A 22020-nucleotide genomic window follows, 5' to 3' on the forward strand; every position below is an offset into this window, starting at 1 on the left:
AGAACGTCCCCTCGCTTCTGGGCCTCCCCGCTGCTGTCCCGATCTCTCTTCCTTCCGTGGCGTCCGTTCATGAATCAATGGAATTCGCCGCGGAAGGAAGAGATGTCAGGGGAGCGGCGCCGCCAGCAGAGAACGTCCCCTCGCTTCTGGGCCTCCCCGCTGCTGTCCTGATCTCTCTTCCTTCCATGGAGTCCATTCGTGAATCAATGGAATTCGCCGCGGAAGGAAGAGATGTCGGGGGAGCGGCGCCGCCAGCAGAGAACGTCCCCTCGCTTCTGGGCCTCCCCGCTGCTGTCCCGATCTCTCTTCCTTCCGTGGAGTCCGTTCGTGAATCAATGGAATTCGCCGCGGAAGGAAGAGATGTCGGGGGAGCGGCGCCGCCAGCAGAGAACGTCCCCTCGCTTCTGGGCCTCCCCGCTGCTGTCCTGATCTCTCTTCCTTCCATGGAGTCCATTCGTGAATCAATGGAATTCGCCGCGGAAGGAAGAGATGTCGGGGGAGCGGCGCCGCCAGCAGAGAACGTCCCCTCGCTTCTGGGCCTCCCCGCTGCTGTCCCGATCTCTCTTCCTTCCGTGGAGTCCGTTCGTGAATCAATGGAATTCGCCGCGGAAGGAAGAGATGTCGGGGGAGCGGCGCCGCCAGCAGAGAACGTCCCCTCGCTTCTGGGCCTCCCGCTGCTGTCCCGATCTCTCTTCCTTCCGTGGAGTCCGTTCGTGAATCAATGGGATTCGTCGCGGAAGGAAGAGATGTCGTGGCAGCAGTGGACGCCAGCAGAGAACGTCCTCTGGCTTCTGGGGCTCCCCGCTGCTGTCTGTGGAGTCCGTTCGTGAATCAATGGGATTCTGTTAAGGTTACAATTGGATGCGTTGGACGAATCTTAAAAGATGAAACTTTTATTAAAACGTTTGACTTAACTAATAAACAAACTAATCCAACCTAAATGTAGAGGAGGAGAAGAAGGGGGGGATTTAAAAAGAGCAGAGGAAAAAGAAAAGAAAGCATGAAGAAAATATAAAGAAAGGGATGGGAGGGAGGGAAGGAAGGAAGGCAGTTTATGTTGAAACAGAAAATATTATATAAGGAAGAAAATGGAAATAACTTAGGAAGGAAGGAAGGAAGGAAGGAAGGAAGGAAGGAAGGAAGGAATTGCCCTTAATATTGAAGGAAAAGAGAATGAAGGAAAAAGTATTGGAAGGATTGAAAGAAGGAAGGAGGAACAAAGAATTACACTTAATATTGAAATGGAAAAGAAAATATAATGAATGAAAGAAGAAGTATAGGTAGGAAGGAAGGAAGGAAGGAAGAAACAAAGACTGTTGAAACAGAAAAGGTAATATAAGGAAGAAAATGGAAAGACGTATAGGAAGGAAGGAAGGAAAAAAGGAAGACAATGTTGAAATGGAAAAGAATATAAGGAAGAAAATGGAAAAAATTATAGGAAGAAAGGAAGAAATGTACTTAATATTGAAACAGACAAGGGAATGAAGGAAAAAAATATTGGAAGGATTGAAAGAACAAGGTTTTCCTTGTATGGGATTGATAGTGTCATTCTTAAATTTATTCCCCAAAATTTTTCCCATTTGTCTAGTTCAATGTTATAGCCAAAGTTCTGTTCCCATTTTATCATTGGTTCTTTTACAGTTTCCAATTTCCTCTTCCATTTGATACTTCAAGAGGAATTTGTATATTTTCCCTATCATCTTTCTGTCCAGACTTTGAATAATTTTATTCAATTTGTGTGGTTCTGTTTCAATACCATATATTTTAGTGTCTTTATTGTATTTAGTTTTAATTTGGAGGTAGGTTAGCCAGTCACCTTTCATATTCTGATCTGCCAATTCTTCAATTGTTTTTAAATTTCCCTGTCTGTCAATTAGATCTCTGTATCTTAGAATTTTGTTCCAATCTGTAAAATTTGGGTGTGTCGTTCTTTCTGTTGGTGATAGCCAATTTGGGGTTTTCACATAGTGGATTTTTTTGATTTTGAGCCATTGTTGCAGTAAAGTTCTAATTAAATGATTTTGAAAGTATTTGTGCGTTTTATGTTTGTCATTCATTCCATAAGAAATTATGCCAGCCTGCCTGCAGGTCATGGCCTTCTAAGATCAGAATTCTTTTATTCTTTAACTCAATCCAATCCTTCATCATTGTCATTGTTACTGCAGTTGCGTATATATAGGCTCCCTGTGTGCTTCCATCCATTCCTACGAAGATCTGCTGACTCTGCCTGCCTGCTGGTAAGTGAGCTGGGTTTTTTCTTTTATTTTTTTAATGTATTTTAAAAGAATATTTTATTTATTGTGCATATGATTTTTAAAAATAGTGTTATTCTGTGTTGATTCTTTTTTTAAATTGTCTTAAACTATTTAAAAAAAGATTCTATCCAAAATAAATTGAAACAAGCCATTTTTAAAATTTCTATGCACAATACTTTGAAATGGACTCAGGAGTCATGATTGACACTGAGTGAATTTGCACTTTTAATAATCAGGAAGATACAATGGCATTGAAAAAAGTGACTGATGACCATTTTTCACACTTAGCGACCGTTGCGACCATTTTTCACACTTAGCGACCGTTGCAGCATCCTCATGGTCATGTGATCAAAATTTTGTTTGGCAACAGATTCGTATTTATGCTGGTTTCAGTGTCCTGGGGTGACCTTTTGACAAAAAAAAAATTTTTTAATCAAGCCCCCCCCCTCCCCCCCCCCCGGTCAAGGGCGTCCCTCTTTTCCAATCTGAAAATCTGGTCACCTTAACTTATATGTTACTTTATCTACTGAAATGGGTAATTCTGCGAATAGAAGGTTTCCATTAGAAGGTATTTGGTATTAGACCATAATTTCTAAATGGCTAAATTCAACAGTATTAAGATTCCAATTCTTGGAATTTCCAAGCTAGCATGCTTAGGTCTTTGCTTCGCATGCTAGCTGAGGAAATTGAGGCACTGAAATTCACACATTTTAAAATTGCAGGGGTTTGAAAAAAACTAGGTTAGATCATTTGTAAATAGGTTACCTCCTGAACAATAGGGACACATAACCATCATATGCATCAGGAAACTCCTATGAGAGTGATAATATCTAGATACTTGAGAGAAGGAACCAGGAATAAAAGAATAGCAGGTAGCCATTTCTCACTTATTGAAAGCAATTTCCACATCTAAAACTGGCCTAAAATGTAGCAGTGCTCTACCAGGAAAACAGGCCCTATCCCCACTAAACAAAACCAATTGTAGCACCTATGATTTTGAGGGTAATACCTGTTAAAGACGATTGGAAACTCTTGGAATTGTCCATTTTTCCCAAGCACAAGTTTCACGCACTTCCTTTTTGAGGATCTGCTGTTGTCTATTTTTCATTTCCTTTGTTGAGGAAATATCCATGCTGTTTTCCCCAATCTAAGAAAGAGGTCTAATATGAAGGTTTATTGTTAGATAAATCTGGGCATTTGTATCCCTTAATCCCATTATCATGGTTAATAAGAAAGAGATTTTTTTCCCTCAAACATATGAAATAATAATATGTAATTAGTAAAATGTGGCTACTTCTTTATTTTGCATGAAGTAATTATTGTGGAGGAATCTGTAAGATATATCGCCATGCGTTTAAACTCTGGTATTGTATGAACATAATTTGCTACGTAAAAGGAACATTTTCCTTCCAGCCAGCTGTTCACCATCTCTGTGAAGCTAGGAGCTTTGTTTCATCTATAAAATATTATTTGGTTTATTGTAGAAGAAGAGGAGGAGGAAGAAGAAGAGAACAAAAAGGAACTGTATGGGGCTAGGTCTTTTTCCATGTATATAAAATCCTTTCAGCTCAGTTTTAGGTGACAAACTGCACAGCTGAACAGCCCTCCATTTACCAGCTTGCATATATGAAAGATGTGTAATGTTAACTGAACTTCCCCCTCCTCATCCAATCCCTAAAGGAGGACCACCCTGTCTGCAGAATCTCCAAGGCAAATCATGGAGCGGTTTGATCAGAAACTGCCTTTGTTGGCAGAAATACACGATGTTGCATTAACCAAAACAGCCAGAAAAATTAAAATGACCCCCCCTTTTTTTATGGTGGCTGCTTTTTATTTAAATTTCCATTTTATTTGTGTAAACGGATCTCATTTGGTCTTTACATACCAACATCACAGAGCTATCTGTAAGCCTTGTTTACATTTAGCAGTGGAAATTGTTTCAAGCTTTTTGCCGAGCCTTTAGAAACAATGTACACTGAGCAGAAAACGTGTTGAGTTCTCCCACTGCATCTCCTCCTTCTAAATATTATTAGACTATTCAAAGATAACTATTCATGAGACAGAATAGATCATATCTTTGATTGAAGTTTTTTAATCCTAATAAGTCCTTCCTTGGAAACCCCACAGCCATGGTTTAAGAAGTTAAAAGAAGGTTCAGTGTGAGTTGCTTTACTAAAATCGAACATTGCATCACACATTATAGTTTTTGTTATTTGCAGGATTATCAACATTCAAAAGCATGTAACAGCAGACATGCAGAAATACTGTCTACAATATTGTTGATAAAAGGGGAAACATTTGACTAGAAATGATGTAAGTTTTACCTGTGACGTTTTCTATCAATATAATATGGCTCATTTACTGACAGCTACTTCCTTCCCAAAAAGAATGTCCATAAAAAAATGTAGAGTGAAATGGCATGGCACAACTCTCCATAACATACAATCTTTTCCTGTTAGATCTTTGGTCTGTGATAGTCCAGTCTAGATCAGCTGCATCCTTTCTCACCTATGTGACGCTCTCTTTCCCCAACCTCTTTTGTTTCCCAAAGGCCATTTCAGTGCAGATGACAGATCAATTGGCATATTATTCAGCAGATCCATAATTATGTCTCAATTTTATTTTTTCAGTAAAGAATTTCTCATACATGTGCATGTGGGAGGATGGGAGAGGTTGATCTGAATATACGTAGGCAGGAAAGAATAACCTCCAATCTCTGGGAATTTTGGTTGGAAAAGTTGAGGTAGGAAGCAAGAAAAAGAATCTTCCCTAAGATGTAGAGCACTACTTTAATTGGAGGCCACAAGTCAAATGGACACAAGGTTAATTTATTTCTAATTCTAATTTTTAAATATAAGTTTTTATAAAATAATGTGTAATATAGAAATGTTTCAGTCTTTTCTCTGCAGAGAAAAAGGTTGGCAATAGAGAGCATCAAAGAAGTGATAAGTAGGTAAATGAACTCTTGATGACTATTCCTGAACAGAAATCTTTTACTTGTGTTTGTGCATTGTTACTGCTAATTGTTGCTTAGTATATACTGCAGTAAACACATATAGCTCTCACATGAGACATTACCTTTTCCAAACAAATCACTTGTCTAATGGATCATGTAGTTGTATTTGTATTAAATCTATAACAACCGTAGCAGATTTTGAAAATCTGAACCACCCTTAGCTTTAATGATACCCATGATCAACAGTCAGTGGCTCAGAGGTGGGTTGCTCCCGGTTCGGCCCAGATCGGGCAAACCAGTAGTAGTGGCGCTGGGTCCATGCACAGAAGCATCATGCGCGGAAGCACACCCAAACCGTTAGTAGAAAAATTGGCAACCCACCTCTGCAGTGGCCACATTAAAGACTCAAATAAGTTAAGCCCTCCTAAATATTGGTTAGACCTAGGAAATCTGTTGTGAGACTGTGACAATGGACTTAAACAGATGTGTCTCACATCACAATAAACATGGACAGGAGAAGGGGAGAAGCTATGCTACTTTAGGAGAAGAAGGAGAAAAAAGGAATTCAGTTGTTTCATAAAAATATTTTTTGTCTGAAAGGATGTGAAGGTACCAGATATTCCTTGGATGTGTGGATCATCATCTTCATCTTCCTCCCTTCCCTTCACCTCCCCATCCCTCTCCTCTCTCCAATCCTAGGAACCCTGCCTTTGCCTGACATTCCTGACAATGAACCCTCTCTGGCTTTTTTGAACCATGAACCTTATGAATCAGAGAGAACCCACCCTAGGCTTTGGCATGTCTGAAAGGACTGACAGTTCCTCTTCAGTATTAATTAAGCAAGTAAAAACTGGTTGCCTTGCTTAGGAGGTATGTGTGGAAAATACAAATATATATTGCTGGGTGTGTATGCCTAAGGAATGTAGGTTACCTGTAGTTGGACTTTCTTCCTTCAGAAATATAACACAGATATGGCATCCAATAGTTACAGTGAATTCTATCATTTTCCTTAGTTCAGGCTTCCTTTCAGGTCTTGGTTAGATTTTGCATTTGTTTTCGATCATACTGAATCCACAAATTTCCATGATCCACATACAAATAATCAGGAAGTAATGTTGTGGTCTATAAAAATAAAGATCTAGGTTTGCATATTAGAGATCGTCAACTAATGAAGTACAAAAAAGGTTTTGTGGCCCACCAGCAACCAACACAGCTGGCAGCATATTTGGACAGTGAGGAGGTTGGGAAGGAACATGGGTCAGTCCTGGAGTCTGGGGAAGGCTCTGATGAGGGTTCTGTGTCAGAGACAGAGAGGGGGCCAGAGCCGTATGCCAGTTATTAGCTGACTTCAGAGTCTGATATCGGTGAGGCAGATGAACAGATGGAGCCTGTTCCCAGGATGCCAATGCACAGCATTGCCAGATGAAGGGAACAGCTAAAGTACAGGGGTTGATTTGGGAGTAAGGCCACAGGTGGACAATGAATGGCCCCTCCCAGAGGAAATAAAAGAGGAATGAAAGTGGAGTGGAGTTTGTAGGAGACAATTAGTTTGCTTAATTGGTTTGTGACGCTCTGAGACTCCTTGCCAAGTTTTGCAGAAATCAGCCTGTCAGCTCTCCAAGCCAGATGAGATCTGTGACTGTAAATCCTCCCTTGAAAGACTTTGCTGGATATGAATGAGCATAATTCACAGTAAATTAATAAAAGTGTTTTTTCCCGGGACAAGGAGTTTGCTTCATGCTCTTGGGAAGCCTATGTCAGAACAAAAGTTAGCACTACAACTTTGGAGAATTGTTTCCATGCTTTGCTATCTGGACTTCAACATTTAACATAACATTTTGCAGCGCCTTCATTTAGTACTGCCCCAAAACTGAAGAATAGTCAATATCATGCTTTTTTTAAAAAAAGAAATGAGGTTCCGAGGACTTTAGCTTCATACTTGGAATAGATTACCTGAGAAGAAATATAGAAAAATGGATTGCATGTAACATAAGGAAGGTAAAAGGTAAGACCTGTTTTACTAAACATTTTGAATTCTTTGAGAATGACAGATAGCATATGGATAGGAGTGACTGGAATGGAATTGGCACCATAAATGGAATTAGGCATGTGTGTATTATATAAATTGTTTTTGGAAATAGTGCTAATTCTATTTATATTACTAAAATCTCTGTTTTACACATTTAAACAGATGTTTAAATTGGGATGTAGGCTAGCCATAATCACTCTGCATTGTACGTTTTGTGGCCTTCAAAACCCATAAAACATTATGGCATTAGTTAAGCCCTGTGTGAATGCTGTGTCTGAATAATGATGGAGGGAGCTGAAAGTGGCAGCATACCTCTAAGTATGAGGAGTGGTTCAATGGCTTTAAATCTCAGAATGGCCATTCATAGTAGAAAAGGTACTGGTTGCATCAATTGGGTTGGAGCTCAGCTCCACCACGAATGCTTAATAACAGAGAAAAGTTGGTGGAGAAAGGATGGGAAAAGAAAAACCTAATGGAACATGGAAAAAGACACCCTCCAGCCTAAACACCGTAGAAAGCGAAAGAAGACTTAATTAGGAAACTGGAAGGCAAGGAACAAGAACTCATCCTAAGTGAATTGGAGTGTGATGAGCATAAAGAAAACTCTTTTTACAACATGTTCTTTGACTCCCACTGAGTGCTTGTTTCTTAGACTTCCTTGCCTAATAATGTTAGCATTTAAATGGACCAAGGAAGCTTTGATGTTAACACCTCATTGAGGTATAGAGTTCATACGTTGGCTACTCCTATTCTTTGGCTGGAAACAGTTTTCTGCATGGCTAGCTTAACAGGACAACAGAACCTGAATTTGTATAGGGATTGGAAAGGCTATCCCACAAAGAAAAGGGCTACAAACTTCATTTATTTTTACAGAAACCTGCCCTTAATAGAACAGAGCAAATGTCTAAGAAGAGCCTCAGACTAAACAATTAGCAGCTCCTGTTAGAGGCAAACTCCATTCACAGAAGCAAGGGTTTTCAGAGCCTTGACAAAATCTTGTCAACAATTGTTGCAGTTAGAACATGCTAGTGAAAATTGGAGAAAAATATCCCATCCATTTGGGTTCACTATATAAATTGCAGTTAATGATCCCATGTGCCACAACTCTAACTCTACTTAAGACTAAAGGTAAGAAAATCAGATGTCTGGAAAATGTTTGATGAAGAAAGTAAGAAGAAAAAGAGAATGTGTGAGTTTGACTATAAACAGAGAGATAATTACACAGAATATAATCCCATTGATTGACCCATATAATAAAGGAGGTATAACTCTATCTCAAATCCCAAATGCCAGCAGGATAGGTTAACCTAGGATGATTTACGGTATGTTTCTCACTGGCAAATTTGAATATGCGTAGATTGAAAATATGTCCTGTACAAAGTTTTACTTTTAATGAGTACTTCAAGAGCTTAACATGTTGGATGGCCATGGAAGTAGAAATGTGAAAAGATTTTGAATCGGAGTAACCTTTTTTGTGTGAAGCTCAATACATTAACACACACATAAATATACATACACATACATATTTATTAGAATTTTACACTGCCACAATTTTGTGATTTTCAGCCATTTATCAACATGACAGAAAATATAAGCTGAACTATAAAGGAACATTTATCATTAAAACAATGTACTAATTCCTATGGTACTATCCTAATTATTATTTTAAAAAATTCTCCAGAAATGCTCCATTTTGAAGTTTCTAGAAGAGTAACAGAGTCAGTGTAAGCTTGGTCTTGCAAGGAAGACTCTTCTACAAGACAGCAACTACAGTGGAGAAGCATCTCCTACTAGCCTCCAATTTCAACTACTACTCTATTTCATGATTACTGGGGAATGACCAAAATTTTCCAAGTTGTTTGTACTGGATGGATCATATTGAAATCTAGTGAAGTTGGATAGCTAATAAATTAAATACAGACAGACAGACAGACAGACAGACATATTGGTTAAAGGAAGTGATTCAGGAGATCCTTGGCACTAAACCATATATGGCTTTATAAGTTAAAGCCACCACTTTAAATCACACCTGGAATTTATGGACAGTTAATACAGGGCCTGCACAGAGCTATATTATTATATATCCTAATATCTAGCATTATTTAGCATGCAACCTATTGCATTTGGTACCAATTGTAAATGTAAGAGACTGATTTTTCATTTTAATGTTTAAAGATAAAAACAACAATAAATTGCAGATCGAATATCAGAAGTGTGGCTTTCTTGACCAATTTTAACCATTTTAAATATTTATGTATCTGTTTCAGAGGTGGTATTCAGCAGGTTCTGACCAGTTCTGGAGAACTGGTAGCAGAAATTTTGAGTAGTTCAGAGAACCAGTAAATACCACCTCTGACTGGCCCTGCCCCCCCACATCTATCCTCTGCCTCCCGCGTCCCAACTGATTGAGAAGAAATGGGGATTTTGCAGTAACATTCCCTTCGAGTGCGATGGGAATGGAAATTTTACAATATCTTTCCCTTGCCATGCCCACCAATCCACACCCACCAAGTCATGCCACACCACACCCACAGAACCGGTAGTAAAAAAATTTGACTCCCACCACTGACATGTACAGAATTTTTAAATAGCACATTTGTTCCATTCAAATACAAAGAGGATATTTAATTCTTCATTCCATCAAGCAGACCTGTGACAAATCCCTGCTATGAAAGATAGTGTCAGCCTCTGTTTTGCTTGCTACGCTTGCTTGCTATCGGCTGCCATAGGAACCGGGAGGGGGTTTGCATAGTATTGGGGAAGGGAATTATATTGAACTGGAGGAGTCTTGTTCTCACCATCTTCTGCACATGCTGGTGATTGATGTTTGGACTTGGTCAAGGCCAACTGTTTTGCATACCAACTTGATGAGGCTGTTTGAAGATGCACCCCACATGATACCTTGGGGAGTTGCAGGTTGGACAATGGGTTGGGGAATTGGGGGGAGGGTGCTGGGTAAACGTTTGATATGTAGATGTTCCTGCCTTTCTGGCTCAGATCTTGCTGTCCTTTTGCTGTTTTCACTTCATATCTAGTAAAAGTACTTTATCTCGATTAAAACGGAGTTGAGGTTTTCCTTTCTTGGATATTGAAGGAGGCATGCTTGACAGATAGTTCTAGTTTCAGAGAAAGAATATGTTTCAGTTGATAAAAGTATATTCTTTCTTTATAGTTGTAAAGCTGCTTCCTTTGTTCCATGTTCACACATATCTACTTGCCACACATCCAGATATGAAGTTTTGTATATTTCAATCAAAAAATGCATTTAGCATCTTATCTGGTCGTAAGCAAGTCTCATTGACCTGGCAGGCAAAGAACTTTTGTTTTGTTGACTCAGGAAGAATAATACAACATATCAGAATCCAGAGATTCAAGAGATGTGATCTCAACTGCAACCCTTATTATGGTAAGAAAAAACATTGAGGAAAATTCAAGTTCCTGCTTGAGGATACCTAAGAGTCTTATTTTCTCATACCTGTTGATCGAATCTTGTAAAATTTGTTGCAGCTAATCAAAAGCAATGTCAGTACTGACATGGCGGATTTCTCCAGATGAAAGAGAATTAAGCAAGGGAAGGTAGGTATCTGTATCATATTACTGAGAAGAAATTGGATCTTCTTAGACATTCCCTGACAATTATGGAGGACCACTATATACATTTTTACTTCATTTTTCCAGGGTTTTCCAAGGTTCCCAGCAACCATTTTCTGAGATGCTTCCATATTGTTGAAATGCTCTGGCTCATTACAAGTGCCAATGACATTTTCTTTGCCTGTACTAAGGATGAACAAATTATGGCAATCTAGAAACTGCAATTAAACTCCCAGAATTACTAACCTGTATCTAGGCAAGGGTAAAGCAGTTGAAAATTAGACTTCTGTAATAATTAAAAAGAAAAAAACCCTATGTTTTGATGATGCATCTTCTTAGTTATTTAAAACTATTTCAATTTTTTCAATGTTTGTTTTCTTCTGCCCTTGTTGACTATGATATTGTGACTGATTCCATGTCTTATTACTTTTTATGTGCTATATCCTATATTAAAACAATCCTATACATTCCCACTGTTAATTGCCTCAAAGGTTTTTCTCTACATTGACTACATTTTTTTTGTCTAGCAGGAAGAGAGGAGGCAGAGGCATCTGGAGGGTTGGTTGAAGGGGGTAGACAAATGACAAAAGTAGCATTGTGTTATTGTGACACAAGCTTGTCCCTTTTATAGATGCACCTTGAGGTGGCACAAATGTATGAATAGGACGGAGCTTGTGTCACAACAATGCAACATTGCTTTCATCATTTCAATGGAAGCCTCTGATCTCTGGATGCCTCTAGAGAAGAAAGGAATCAGTCAACCAACTTGGTAGAACAAAGCAAAGGTCCATTTTAGTATGGGAATTTCATAGTTTTCACTGAAGAAATTATGGTAATGGTTCATAGACAAAGAGGTATAAGGTAAATGTGCTATAACTCAACTCAATAACATAAGTTGTATGAGAAAATGTGTAGGATATTCTCATAAAACTTCACATTAGTAATATTTAACAGTACATTTGCCTTATCCTTTTTCCATTGATCTTATACCATTTTTTCCCCAAGCTGAGGTCCTTCATATATATGGACTATCATTCCCACACATCTGGAGAGGATTAAATTGGGAGACAACTGCTCTACATAAATAATGAAAACTGCCTTTTGTCCCATTAGATCAGCTGCGTGTTGTTGCCAACTGTTGTGAAATATGTTAAGCAACTGCTACTGCTACCATTTTCTTTTTAGTTCTCTTCTCTATCCAGGTACATTATTCTAACCACAAGAGAAGAATGCACTGTAATTACAAATAAATTTTACATACCTGATCTGATTACTACCAATGGCTTAAAAAAATGAATATCCCAAGGTCATTTAAATTGTAGCTTCCATTTATAAGGTCAAAATGGGAATGAACAACCGCTAAAATATCCTTCTCAAGTCCTGCTTTAGTTTCCTCCCCCTGAGCTTGGGCCTCACTTGTGAAACTTCATTTATTAGCAGCACAATCGCCAGCCCCGTCCTTTTAGCTTCACTCACTTTTCATTATGCCACAAGGCCTTTCTAAATTCCTGGCCGTTCTAGTGGATGTAAAATGTTTTCTTGTTCCCTGGGATACAGAAAGAGAATTAAAGTTATTTCCCCTCAGCACCTTTGTGATCACCAGAAAAAAAAAATATCCCTGCTAATCTTGTCTTCAAACTAGCCTGATTTGTCTTAGCTCATTTCCTCTGGAAAACATCTCCTTTGGATTGTATTCCACAAGAATTCACCTGCTGCCTAGGTAATATGAAATGCACCTTGTATTCTTCCCATGGCTCACCTTTTGGTATTATTTATACTTACCTATTTAAAATAGAAAAAAAAACTATAGATTTTATCCTAACCATTTCCTGTTTCTGTGGGCAACTATGGGGCAAACACAAAAAAAAATCTCAAAGATACATTTTTATTTATTATAAGCAACAACTAAAAATATTCTCGGGAGAGAAGATTTAACTTCTATTAACTTCTATTAACTTGCAATTATTTGGTTCTTTCATTTCTGATTACTTCTCTTTTTTTAACATGATCTTGGATACAACTCCCTTCCCACTTGTATTATTTGGTGGTGGCATTACAAATAGCAGAAGATACCATGGTTCCCATAAATGAGCAGAAGGCATTCAAGTAGCAGGTCCAGTTCTGGAATGTATTCTTTTAAGGTGGAAAGCCAAGGAAGCTTCTCCTAATGGAGATTCCTCTTGGAAAAAACTGCCAAGGTGCATAAACCCTATGCAACAATCAGATCCAATCAGTATATGAGAGAATCATGATTGTTGCCAGAACCGTGTGTCTGTGTGTGTGTGTGTGTGTGTGTGTGTGTGTGTGTGTATGTACGTATACACACACACACAAACAACTGTTAAACAGCTCAAATCATCTGCAAAAATTCAGGATAAAACTTTCTCAGAAGCCAAGAGCCAAGGCTTATCCTATGCCTGAAAATAAATTAAAGTTAGGGTCCAATAAAAACTCTCTTTGCTGAAGGCTTTAATACAGGATGTCACACAGAAAGTTGCAGAGACTTCACAAGTCTATGAAGGCCAAAAGCCACATCATGAGTTATTCATTTAATGGTAGCAATATCCATGTCCAATCAATGAGTAAGATCATGGTTCTGAATATAGTATCCTTGATATGTTGTGCATCCTGCCCAGTTTCATCTACAAAATCTATCCTAGCTTGGTATACCTAACAGGGGGAAAATATTCTTTGCACTGAAACCAGTTTGGATACAGGATCATATTTTTGATCCTGAGTATTTGAAATAGTTGTAGACTGCCTTCTAATCCAACCTCCCCTCTCCTTGTAATTTCTATCCCTTTATACTTCTCGGCAGCTAGACTTCGAAACTATTCATATCATGAAAAATTATATAATACAAAAAACTATTTTCATTTTTTAGCACATGGAAACTGTGATCATCAAAGGTACTGTCAGAAAACAGAAAAAGAGGGAAAATAAAGACTTCTGAGGGGGAAATCATTCCAGGAGAATTGCCTGGGAATTGAATGTGCTTAACAATGGTATAAAAGATTCTTGTAGATTGGTCTCTGATTTATCTTGTAGTCTCTCACTTAGTTTACTGGGGGAGGGGTTTCTTAGATAAGTATTCACTATTATGTTTCCAAAAATAATTTCTTTTTAAAATATAGCAATAGCACTTAGACTTAAATACCGCTTCCTAGGGCTTTACAGCCCTTTCTAAGTGTTTACAGAGTCAGTATATTGCCCCCCCACCCCAATAATCTGGGTCCTTATTTTAACAAACTTCAGAAGGATGAAAGGCTGAGTCAACGCTTTGTCGGTGAGGATCGAACTGCAGAATTCTGGCAGCCGCAATCAGCAGAAGCAGCCTGCAGTTCTGCATTCTAACCACTGTAGCACCACAGCTCTTGATTTGATTTCTATGATTGGTTTGGATGGATAGGCAGCCTCAACTTGTTTAATTTATATGTTAATAACTGTGAAATTTATGATTTCTTCTCTTCACCTTAACAAATATACTTTCAGCAAAGGAGAAGTCAAAAGAAACAATCCTATTTAGTGCACATCAGTAATTTTTGATGAATGCCTTATAGGTTGCTGATCTTCTATTTTCATCTTGAAGATAAGAACAATGAGGGACCAAATCAGATAAAGCTCTGCAGGGACATTACACACCATAGCCTCAGTGTAACAATTGAATAGGAATTCAGGTTCAGCATTTAGCTAATGTCTGGGCAAATAAAACTTTTGGTTCTGAGATTTAAAAAAAAACCAACAACAAGCAAGGACTTTAGAAAGGCCATCTTTGAAAAGAGACTGTCAAGAAGAGAATGGTTATCACTGTCAAAAGTGCTTTCCCTCTGATGCTGTCTTTCATCTTCCACCTGTTGAAGGCTATTACTTTCAAACCAGATTATCAGTTTTTCATATCAATACAAACCTATGTGCTGTTGTGATACTTCCAACTTGGGTGAATTAATGTTAGAAATAGTTTAGCGGAATACTTAATAGGACTGTGCACAATGTGCTTCTTCTTTTTTTTCAGAAGAAGCACTTAGGAATTCATGCAGACCAGAGCTTTAAAAATAGCAGTAGGGCTACTTAGAAAAATTATGAAAAAAGACATAGCTGCTTTTATTAACTGCAGAGAAATTCTGCGTTCAGGTTCACTCAAGGTTTCAAACAACTCATCTAAATAAGCTATAATCTAGCGCAGTTTTAATATCTTCTTCCAAAGATTTTGGAGAGCACAGTAATGAATAGCTAGACAGGATCAGACTGCTATGAAAAAGTTTATTGGATTCTTCAACTATGTTAGATTAGAATTTCTCTTACCTCTGGTCAATATATTCAGATGTTAAGATGTTGGAATCAAAGAAAATATTTATATTGTGCCTACTCCAAAAAAATGACATTGCCTCCTGCCCATTATGAATGTGAATTTTGGGCATGATTTCCTTCTCTGAATTAATATGTGAATAAATATTTTAATAAAATAATATATCTGAAATGCTTAGAATCAGTTTGAATGGGACATTTAATTCCCATCTAATGTACATTAACAATGTTGTGTTATTGGTTTTATTTTCCTCTTAATCATTTTTTTCCATTGAAAGGCATATATAGGTGAATAGAGACTGAGGATAAGATGCCAATCAATTTAATAAAAATAAAAAAAATAAACTGCCTATTTTTTACATAAAAGCCAGGGAAAGGATCAAGAAGACACATATCAGCTGAGCAGTGAAAAAATTCTTACTGTTCTAAGCTTTGAGACATTATAACATTTCAGGAAGAAGACAAACCAAATGTTCTCTGCAATCTGAGAAATATATGTTTAATTTATTGTGGAGTGCTGTATGTGAGGCTCAAAAAAATCAAAATAAATGTTTGACTTTCTATTTTAAAACATTAATGCTCTTTTTATTAAAAAAAATCATGAATTCATGGGTCCATGAAACAACCTGTACCCAAATGCTAAAACAGATTATTGCTTTTGCAAATTTTCTTTTCCACATCTACACATCTTTTTTCACTTTTCCTTTTTTTGTGTGGGAAAAAAGTTTAATAAAACTTCTGAACATTTTTTTTCTAAGAAAATGATTAATTGCTTCTTTTGTCAAGGAGAATGACAGATTAAATCAAAAGTACAATATAAACCTCGCTTAGCAGTTGCTGAATATTTTTCATCCTCTCAAAATCTGACAAAAAGGTATGGCTGCTGTTTTGAGAAAGATTTACATTTTTAGGTGGGTTTTATCCTATAATTGAAGAAATAACGACAGGTGTTTTGCACCCACCCACCCCAATTTGCCTCCTTAAATTCTGAAGTTTTCAGGCAATCCTAGCATTTTGCAAAGCCAATTCCCATAATTGTTTTAGGAGCAGATTAAATAACCAAAGTAATCTCAGTTGAACTTTATTTGTGATTTTTGTCTTCCACTATATGATATATTTTCCAGGATGCATATACAAGTGTGTGTGTGTGTGTGTGTGTGTGTTTATATATACATCCTGAATGGCAGAGTCTATTTTGAGCCTTTGAAATAAGAATTCCAAATGCATATAGCCTTTCTACACTGCTGAATTGAAGAGCTCACTTCCTTCCTTAAATCAGCAGAAAACTATACAGACATAAATGTTGTGGTCTCCATTGTTTATCCCACTCTTTTGTCTCTATCTCAAGCTAGCACAGTCTTGTGGCACTCTTCCAAAGTAGCAGGTGATAAATACAAAGATTTTATACATCTTGAAGCTGCCGTTGGATAGTGTCAGGAAAAGAGATAGAATTATTACCAGGGATAAATTAAGCTAGTCTCCTGCCTTAGGCTAGGAATAAATTCAATATGTCACAGGGAGACAAAAAATTTTTACATAGATTATAAGAGATAGATAGATAGATAGATAGATAGATAGATAGATAGATAGATAGATAGACAGACAGACAGACAGACAGACAGACAGACAGATGATAGATGGATGATAGATGGATGGATGGATGGATGGATGGATGGATGGATGGATGGATGGGTGGGTGGGTGGGTGGGTGGGCGGGCAGGCAGGCAGGCAGACAAAAAAGAATGAGAAAAGAAGATAAAGAAAAATTTAAAAACAGAAATATAAAAATCTCTTCTGATACTCCACTTGCCAGCTATACATACAATTCTACCATAATAAAGCCTAATGTCTAATGTCATCACAATCCCCTTCTTTCTATAATCTGTTCTTTCAAACCATTACAACCATACATCACTACTTCATTTTCTTTCTCATGTCAAAAATTCATAAGCGGTTTCCAATAATTGATGAATGCCAGTGATAACTTTCTCTAATCAAAGAAGTCAATTTGTCTATCACAGCAAGTTCTATCAATTTCATCAACCATTCACCCAGGGTGGGTAAAGCCAAATCTTTCCATCTTTGTATACAATAATCTTGCTGCAGTAATCTGATATTGAAATAATATTCTATGGCTATTTTCTAACTATTTATCCATCAATCTTAAAAAGAAACATTCTGGCTCTAATTGGATCCTAATCTTTCAAATCCTCTGCATTAATCTATGTATTTGAATCCATTTAAAAAAGCTTTTTTACATGTCCACCAAGCATGATAAAATGTCCCTTCATGTGGTTTGCATTTCCAACATACTCTGAAACATCTTTATACATTCTAGATAATTTTTCTGGTGTCATCTACTGACAATACATTATTTTATAAAAATTATCTAAAATGATAATATTATTTAAATGCCAACCCTTTTAACCATGTAATTTCACATTGATCCATGTGTAGGTTATAACCAAAGTTCTTAGCCCACTTTATCATATATTTCTTAACCTATTTTTCTTCTGTTTCACATTTTAACAAAAGTTTATGCACTTTAGCAATTACATATTTATCATTGGTACACAACTGTACTTCAAATTCTGCCTTACTGTGTACCATATCATGATGGTATAGTGATTAGAATGCAGTATTGCAGGTTAATTCTACCAACTGCCAGCAGTTCAATCCTGACTGGCTCAAGTTTGACTCAGCCTTCCATTCTTCCGAGGTCGGTAAAATGAGAACCCAGATTGTTGGAGGCAATATACTGACACTGTAAACTGCTTATAGAATAATGTAAAGCATTATGAAATAGTATATAAGTCTAAGTGCTGTTGCTGTACCGTAAGTCTTTTTATTCATTATGAATCTTTCTGATAACTGTATCTTCATTACACAGTTAGAACATTGTGAAATGTTTTATTACTACATCTGACAAAAATTAAATACTTGTCTGTACTTTAAGATTCAGGGAAGCTGCATAAATCCTCCTAGGCCTAAATCCCAATCTTCTAATCCTTAAAATAAGAAACCTCTCTCTATAAACTGTTTTTCTGTTTTCACCCTGAGAAGAAGGCATTGGATAAAACAATTTTTTTGCCTTCATTTCAGTGCCCATCAATGGGATGCGTTACAATATCTATCTCCTTCACCTTAACATTAATATGTGATATTACTGGTAAAACTGTTTCACTGAAACCATCCATTAAATTCATTTCACCTGAAGTCAACACTAGTTTATTCAACTTCAAGCTATTATCCATTGGAACAGCTTTCCTTCAGAGGTTCTGGGTGCTTCATTACGGAAAGTGTTTAAGAAGAGACTGGACAATCACTTATGTGAAATGTTATTGGGTCTCCTCCTTGAGCAGGGGGTTGGACTAGAAGACCTCCAAGGTTTCTTCCAGCTCTATTTTAGATCTATCTATCTATCTATCTATCTATCTATCTATCTATCTATCTATCTATCTATCTATCTATCATCTATCTATCTAACTAAGCATTAGTCAACAATGTTCATTGAATCATTGTCAATCTTGACTGATTTTTTAAAAAGCGCCATTTAAGATTAAACTAGCAGAGAATCCAGTTTGGTATTTATTTGTTTACATTTCTCCTAAATGCAATTTTAAAGAGTATAGAGTAAATTTACATTACTTATATAATGTTTTTCAAGTCCTACTGTTTATTCTTTTGGGCTAAATGTTCTGGCCTTGGAATCCTGGTCTCTCTCTGTGTGTATATGTGTGTGTTGTTTATTGTACATGTGATTGTGTGTCTGTATAAGCAGTTCTATTTCATAATCAGTCATTTGCAAGAAAGCACTCTCACTCTTAGAGAAGGGGAGGGTGGGGGAGAAGCAAGCTAACACCATGTTTGTTTTATGGTCTCCCTTTTCTGCAAAGCAAGCTGGTTAAAACAACAGGGTTTAATTTCCAGATTGCCAGGGCAGCTGAAGGCAAATGTGGGGGTACTCTTTTCTTTTTATGTTTGCATTCCCTCCCTCCCTCCTCCTGCCCTCCCTTCAAGTTCCTGTAGGTGTTTCTCTTTGCCACTGTGCTGTTCGGACTTACTGGCCTAAAATATTGCAGGTGATTTATAGAACTTGATGGGTATTGTATGGCTGATGATTCATGGAACTTCATTAAATACCAAGGAGGTGCCTGCTTACTGTCTGTATGCACTGCACATGAGAACTTTAGTACTCCCCCTTTGCAAATTACCCCCATTAAAGTCCCAGACAAAGGTCCTCTCAGTAGCTTACATATTTTCCCACATGTGAGGGAGCAATTGGAAACTTCCTCTTGATAACTAAAAACTTTTGAATGAGAATTTATGAGAAGGGTCTTTTGGCCTCATTGCCTCAGGGTTGAAACAGATCCCAGGGTGTACAAGCGCTCCTTTGATGCAGGGAGCTGCACTGGGTAACATTTTTGAACAGGATCAAAAAGAGTAATGCAAGGACAATGTGTAGGAGCCCTTCCCCTGTCTCAAGGAGTAAAGTCTATTCCCCCCCACACAAAGCTGAAAATATAGAAATCCACACATGACTGTAGTAGCAAGCTGTATTTTCTTTTTAAATGTAGTCAAATCTTAAAATTTTTCTAAGTAGCAGGAGGTATTACAACTTCCTTTTCTTTAGGGTCCTGACTTTGAAGTTATAATTGCTTTTTGTGGGGCCGGGCACAGAGAGGGGGTGGGTGGGAGAGATTGTTCAATATGTACTTAAAGAAAGTAAATTAAAGTCTGATGGACCTAATCCTCACAAGTTACTGTATGGACCCCTTTTGAGAAAACATTTTTAAAAGCTTAATTTTTTTCCCAGGGGTTTCCTGTTTGAAAATTACCCAAGGATCAGAATCAGAATGGAAATCCTTGTTCATAAAAGTTTGAAATAGATGCATGAACAGTATACTATAAGCCTTTCCAGTTTTGCTGACGATTCTCTCCTTTTTTCTCTCCTTCTGAAGAAGAAAGGTTACTCTCCATTTTATCAGTATGTGAAAAAACATGTACTGAGAAGAAGACATTTTATCTCCTTAGTTACAATTAGGAATTAGGAAATTAGGAAAAAGTTGCAAATTCAGGAAAAAAAAACCTTTATACATCCCTTCTCTTCATTTTCATGCTTTTCAAGCAGAATGGGAGGATTCTGGAATGTTCAGTATTGTGTGTTTTGTTACAACTCCTACGGGGAGTAGCCCATTCGTTCTTAGTCCTCCTCTTCAGTCCTTGCACCTGGACTAAAATCACATTTTCTCCATGCAACTCTGTTTTGCTGCTGGCAGGGGAAAATGACAGTGGATGAATTACTGCAAAGTCATAGTTTGAGTCTTCTTAGTAAAAGTTCTGTTCTGGAAAAAAAATCAGTTTTTTTTTTCCTTTACAATTAAATTAAGTGAGATGAAAATAAGTAATTAAAATAATCATTCCCACCTCCCAAAAAGGAGAAAAATAAGTAGCTAGAATTCTCATGTGGTTTCTAGCACTTTCATTAATTCTAGAAGGCTGCATGAAAGTATAACTTGGCTTCCATAGCTAAACTAAATCTCCTGGTGGGTCAGGAACCATTCCTGTATCCCATCTGAGTTAAATACGAGGGTATCCATTTTGGCAGGCATCTAAACTCAATCTAATCAAGCTGTGTCACAATTCTGTCAAGGCAGGTTGCTCCCTCTTTGGCCTTGAATCAAACCCTTTCCTAATGTCATCACAATTCCTTTCTTTCTATAATCTGTTCTTTCAAACCATTACAATCATAAATCACAACATCATTTTCTTTCTCATATAAAAAGTTCACAAAGGATTTCCAATAATTGATGAATGCCAGCGATAACTTTCTCTAATCAAAGAAGTCAACCCATTTTTAAAGCTTTTTTATATTTCCACCAAGCACAATAAAATGTCCCTTCATGTGGTTTGCATTTCCAACATACTCTGAAACATCTTCATACATTCTAGATAATTTCTCTGGTATAATGTACTGACAATGCATCATTTTATAAAAATTATCTAAGATGATAATATTATTTAAATAGCAACGATTTTAACCATGTATTTTTCCATTAATCCATGTGTAGGTTATAACCAAAGTTCTTATCCCACTTTATCATATATTCCTTAACATATTTTTCTTCTGTTTCACATTTCAGCAAAAGTTTATACTCTTTTAGCAATTGCGTATTTATCATTGGTACACAACTGTACTTCAAATTCTGTCTTACTATGTACCATATCATGGTGGTACAGTGGTTAGAATGCAGTATTGCAGGTTAATTCTGCCAACTGCCAGCAGTTCAATCCTGACTGGCTCAAGCCTTCCATCCTTCAATCCTGACTGATTCAGCCTTCCATCCTTTCATAATAATTAATTAATTATTATGAAAAATAATTAATTAAAATAATCATTCCCACCTCCCCAAAAAGAGAAAAATAAGTAGTTAGAATTCTCGTGTGGTGTTCTAGCACTTTTATTAATTCTATGAAGGCCAAAGGCTGTGTGAGAGTATAACTTCTTCATTCATTGTCTTTATTTTTTTCTTTTGATTTTCATATTTAGGGTCCCAGGATGTTTGCTGATCTTGTTGAACTTTTGTTTCCTGTCTTTTCCCACTGAGTTTCACATTCTGATAGGGTAAGCCATAGATTGTGGAAAGTGAAGTGGCCTTATGTATTTAAATTGTTCTGACTTATTTAGCTGCAATACCACTACTATGTAATGAATGCTTGCTTACTTTTACATGAACAGCAATTTATCCAAAAAGAGATCTTACCACAATTATAAATATTTCTTTCTTCCTGGCATTCAGGAATCATTTCACTGAATATTCATGATGGTTTTGCTTTCTATAATGTCAATGTAAATACTACCATGTACTCAATATATATTTTTC

At 37.1% G+C, this 22020-nt stretch overlaps 1 long non-coding RNA gene across 1 annotated transcript; it reads left to right on the top strand.

Moving 5' to 3' along the window:
- The first annotated feature begins 2207 nt into the window (after nt 1-2207).
- LOC116513960 lies at nt 2208-21764 on the top strand. The gene is made up of 2 exons (XR_004256066.1): nt 2208-2237; nt 21687-21764. It is a non-coding gene; the product is annotated as an uncharacterized LOC116513960 (long non-coding RNA).
- The last annotated feature ends 256 nt before the right edge of the window (nt 21765-22020 follow it).

Source organism: Thamnophis elegans, chromosome 1 (assembly GCF_009769535.1).
Source record: "Thamnophis elegans isolate rThaEle1 chromosome 1, rThaEle1.pri, whole genome shotgun sequence".
Lineage (NCBI taxonomy): Eukaryota > Metazoa > Chordata > Lepidosauria > Squamata > Colubridae > Thamnophis > Thamnophis elegans.